Below are 5735 nucleotides of genomic sequence, written 5' to 3' on the forward strand. Positions count from 1 at the left end.
ATAATAAATGTCTGTCAACAAAGAAACCACGCACCGTTGACAGAATCATAGAATTCAAACATTAACTACCCTATTCTTTACTCATATCAACGCCGCGTAAGGATACACATATGCAAGTGATGTTCGTCGAAAAATTTGTTGAATCACAGTCTAATAAATCCCAAATGCACGACACGTCGAAGATCTATACTTACCTAATTAGTCACCACTTTGTATAACTTTCAACTTTTCATATGTTTATCTTACGTACAAAATGTATTAAGCAAAATGTTGTGTTTGTCTTTTCATATGTTTATTTATGTTTATTAATGGAAAATGAAATTTCCCTGTCCATTACCATTCGATTGCTTGGTAAGTTCCTATTAAATGTGGCCATGAACGCGTTGTCTGGTTCACAACAGCCATTATAAATACCTCTTCTCATCTATCTTGAGCATTTGAAGTTGTATCCAAAGACACAATTAGTTAACCCTAGCAAAATTTGGTTTTGAACTTTTGATTTAATTTGCCAAAAGTCCTGTGTAACATCATGAGCTCCAGCAGCATCAACATTCAACAGGTTCTTCTTCCCACTAGGCCTCCACCTAATAATGGAAGTAGCTCAACTTCTTCAAGCTCCGGTGGTAAGAAGGGTCCAACTACAAAGGGAATTTTTTATCCCAAGAACAGATGATCTCGTAAAAGGTACTATACTAATCGTGAATCATCCGCAAATTAATTACAAACTTTTATCTCCTTTGTTTAAAATTAACATAATATCCGTACCTTTAGCTATAAATTAACTTGAATACATTAATTAAGGTTGTCTTGTTTTTGCTTTCCTTTCTTTTTAAAGCAGGTATACGCATATTGAAGGGACCAATATTTGAAGCATATATATACGAATGGGAATGGGAATGGAATTGAAGCATGTTGTTAACTAATTTACCATGATCTATTTAGGTTGTTATTTAATTTATTTGTTTGTTGGTATGTTACCACTAGATAGAGTTCCCGTGTATTTCTTCCAATAATGGGAGATTAATTAGTAATATAAAGACCAAAATGTTTTTTGTTTCTTAACAAGAATTTCTATTTATTAGCCAGTACTCTGTGGTCGTATCTAATATCCATATCAAAGGCTATGATCAATTTCACGGGTCAATAATTTTGCATCCTGAAACAGTGCAACTGTGCCACTTCTATTTATCAGCAAGTACTTTGTGATCGTATCTAACATCCACAAAAGGCTTGGCTTATTAATTTCACTGACGGGTCAATGATTTTGCATCCTGCAACATTTACGTGCCACCCGTACGTAGAAGGCTTTTCATTAGATAACTCCGTTAAATAATCAGCAATGGAAACAAGACTTCTCTATTAAATAATACTTACGCTTAATAATATTATAAAGATAACAAAAATGTATTACTACCGTTGCATTTTTCCATATTCAATCATTATAAAGTTTTTCCTAATTCACAATAACACCTGCAGAGAGAGACACTATAAGAAAATGAGTTTATGATGAGGGTTGGGAGAATATCCGGTCATGAGAGAGAGACTGGATACTACTAATATATAACCTGAATGTTTCTTTAGTTCCATTTCTTCGGTGCAGTGGTGACTAATGAGGAATGGAAGAGAGTGAAGAGACAAGAAGATGCAACACGTTTGAAGAAAGATCTTCTTTCAAAAAAAGATATTCTTAATTTTTCATTTTGATTCAAGTAGATACCACGTGGTAAGCTAACATGGACACAAACTCACACTTAATGTATTTCCTCATCTCCTTTAACGAGTTTATAAACATCCGTACGTCATCTTTTTGCATTAACGTAACGTAATGTAATATTAAGGATGTTTTTTTGTTATTTTTCTTCGTTCATGGACTAATGTGATGTAGAAACTAAATTAGTGATTTTATTCAATTTTTCTATTAAATCAAGTACACAAAATTTCATATAATTTAAGAATAACTTGAAATTTCGCCGATCAACTTCATTTTAATGTATAATATAATTTTTAGAATAAAAAATAGTGATAATGATTAAATTAGATGTCTATAAATGTGATAAGTTAAAAAAAATCGATACAAGTTTAACTTAATTTTTCATAATAAAAAAATTTAAATTTAATTTTTGTCTTAAAAACTTTTTGATTGATTATAATCCTTATAAATTTTAAATTATTTTTAACATTATATTAAGATTCAGATGTATCTAACATACTAGATTATTTATTTTTTACTGCAACATACTTATTTATTAGTGAGTAGTAATAAGACAACTTTGCAAAAAAAAAAAATGAAAATAAATTATGTTTTTAGGGATTAAAACTAAATTTATCCCTATTTTCTTTCCCTTTGTATGAGTATTTTTCAAAAGCGCCAGTATATCAGACGGCTAAAGTGGCAACGAAGAGATTGAGTCTAATAAATAAGAATGTAAATAGATACTACATTTCATTGATTTTTATAATTAAAGATAAAAATAAAAATGAATTATTATTTTTTTAAAGACTAAGAATTAATTATTCTTTAAAGACTAAAAAATGGCATTACATTATTTTCTAGGAGTAAAATAATAATAATAATAATAATAATAATAATAATAATAATAATAATAAATGCTTAATTATATTTATTTTTTTCCTGAAATTTGAAATAAATTTATTTTTTATCCTTCAAATTTAAGAAAAATATCATTTTAATCCTTCAAATTTAAAAAAAATACATTTTTAGTCTCTCAAATTTATTGTTTAGGGTCTAAAAAAGTTTTGAAAAAAATTATTAAAGTTTCACGTCAGTAATATATATGCATAATTTTTTTAATATAAACCTTATTTTCGAAATTTATTAAGATAAAACTCTACTTTTAATTCAATAACATCTGATACATACAACACCAATAGAACTATATGTAAGTTTTTCAAGGACCATTTAAGCCATATACTCTTCCCACTTCCAATAACACTATAATTTTAATTCCTATAAATTAAAGATAATTAATTAAATTTAATTTTTGTCTTCTACAATTTTTTATGGTTGATCTTAATCATTACAAATTTTAAAATCGTTTTTTAAATGGTTTCTGTTATTAATTACTAATTAAAAACATGACGTGCATCTAAATATATCGTGTGAAGGTGATATAGCGATATGATCCAAATGCATGTGGTATGTTTTTAGATGCGTCTCACATTATTAGTGATCAGTAATAGAAACCATTTTAAAACAATTTTAAACTATGTAAGAATTAAAGTAAATTAAAACCTTTTAAAGAATAACAACTAGACCTATCATATGCACATCCCTATTTTCTTTCCCATGTATATGACTATATGAGTATTTTTTTAATAGCACCAGTATATAGTATATCAGAGGGCAAAGTGGCAATAAAAAGCACTTAACAAGTATTCTCTCACCCATTATCCTAAATTATTTTATACATCATGAAAAAATAATAAATAAATAAATAAATAAAAATATTCTTTTTATAAAATTAATCTTATATCATCATTAATTTATTTATAAATTTTGTTATCATTCACTATTGATATTATAAAAGATAAAAATAAATAAAAATAATAATTAAAATTATATTAAAAATTAAAATAATAATTATTTTGAGATAATTTGTTTTTCTTACGTGACAATATAATGAAACTAAGGGAATAATAACTTGTAAGACTAACGACGTCGTTGCTCCTTGTACAAACAAGGCGTGTAATAAGCGCGGATGGGTTGGTTTATAATATTATTCACATTAGGTTCTGAGAAAAGGGAGGGAGCATACTGCATAGACCAATTCCAAATGTTTGACGGTTTCTTCCGTTCATATTGCAAGGTACGTAGCTAGCTGTCCCAAAAACCTTAAAACTCTACTTGTTCCTCAAGCAAACCGAACCGACCACGCTGTGTTTTCAATCAGAAATGTTATGGTAAATCACCATTCCTTGCTTGGAAACTCCCTGACAGAGTCATTTGATATGCATTAATTAACCAAACACCACCATTGTCGTCATGCTTATAATTTCTCATAAGTCATCGCTCAAGACTCATTTTTGTTGAGAAATTTCATGGTATCCTCAAAAATCTTATTAAAGTTAATTTTTGTATATTGTTATTGAGTCTCTCTCTAGATTTACTTAAATTCATTAGTTCCAAAAACCCTTATGTTTCTGAGAGAACCATATATAGCAAAAGGAATTTTGGTAAATTTTATTAACTCAGCACGAAACGCCTTTTTCCTTAGTTTACCTCGATTGGAATTAGGCGAGCATAGCTAACGAAATCTAATAGAGAAAGGTTGTCCAATTAAGATTTGACTTAAATGATGTTATTACTTGAACTAGGGCCGGTCCGATAAAAAAAATGGAGTTTAAAGCAAAAATTGAGAGAATCCTTTTTATTTTAAAGTAAAGAGTGTTATATCACGCCCTGATTGGACACAAAATATTCTTATCCTTGTTCCAAACCTCATTTTTCATAATATTATACTACTAGCCATTATGGGGTGCGGAATGTTTGAACCTGGGGTTTGAGAGGATTATATTTATGGATCCTATAGAGTAAAACGTTAAGACACTTGGAAGCAGCACTACTAGAAAATTCTAGTACAGAATTTAAGATGGAGAACTGCCTTAGAATATCACGTGGTGATATTATTGTAACTAACGAAGTTATAAATGATTTTTAAGTCGCATAATTTAAGACGGCCTAAGGAATCGTCTTAGAACGACTCATAGTGACAATTTTGTAATAATATTGCATAAAGATAATGACGGTCTCTGTTGATGACCGTCTTCGTTGTCTGAGATAAAAGTGTCCTAGATGTGCTTGCGGCCGAAAACCATCAATCTGCTGTTGCCCGTGCCTCTCACCCTCTGTAGTACCCTATAGCTAGTGTTGTCCGTCATGCCTGTTGCCCATGTCACCGACAACGTCGTCTGTTTGGTGGCCTGAGTTCGCACGTGTCGTAGGTACCAGCCATCCCTTGCCTTTGTATTCATAAAAGTATCTAAATGTGTTTAAAATTAAATCCCTAGTGTTCCAGTTGCATCGTGTTATATAGACATGGCATGCTCAACTCCTGTTCTCACACAAACAATTTCTAGTGTTTTATGTTACCTAGGTTGAATGTTAGGCCTGCCTGGGGTTTTATGTTACTTAGTCTGGGGTTCTATAGAGACTTTGACTCCGCAACTATAACAAGCATGCTTTGGCCAGGATTGAGTTTGCTGGTAGTACAGCTTAATTATCCTTTAGCTGGTATTAATTTTAAGCATGCATTTATCTATGTCTCATCTACATTGGAAAATAAAATAGGAAGGTCAAATGCTAAATGGTGCTATTATGTAAATAATTTTGATGCCGTAATTAACAGTAGCATACAGTGGTTTTATGGACATGTCCAACTTTGATTATTTACTAGTTAAACAAGTTTAAGCTGGCAAATTGTACAAACACATCATGGTAATACCCATGCTATATTATGGATGACCTTGCATCATGTTCTGTTCTGTGCTGTCTTTTTTTTTTCATCTTCAACTGTATGCCTGCCTTTTGGGTAAGCCGCTGAACATTTTTTTAATTGAGAGTCGTGGTACATGAAAAATATTACTCATCATCACAGAACCTATATAATCAATTACATAATAAACAAATGAACCAACAAATTAGGGTAAACTAGGAAATAATAAGTCTCCAGTGAAGATAGTTCCTTTTAATTCTTCTTCTCATACCTCCTTGAAAA

General features: G+C 30.3%; 1 long non-coding RNA gene across 1 annotated transcript; it reads left to right on the top strand.

Moving 5' to 3' along the window:
* The first annotated feature begins 207 nt into the window (after positions 1-207).
* LOC100500443 (uncharacterized) lies at positions 208-1056 on the top strand. Its single transcript, XR_005888840.1, has 2 exons — positions 208-684; positions 836-1056. It is a non-coding gene; the product is annotated as an uncharacterized lncRNA (long non-coding RNA).
* The last annotated feature ends 4679 nt before the right edge of the window (positions 1057-5735 follow it).

Source organism: Glycine max, chromosome 15 (assembly GCF_000004515.6).
Source record: "Glycine max cultivar Williams 82 chromosome 15, Glycine_max_v4.0, whole genome shotgun sequence".
Lineage (NCBI taxonomy): Eukaryota > Viridiplantae > Streptophyta > Magnoliopsida > Fabales > Fabaceae > Glycine > Glycine max.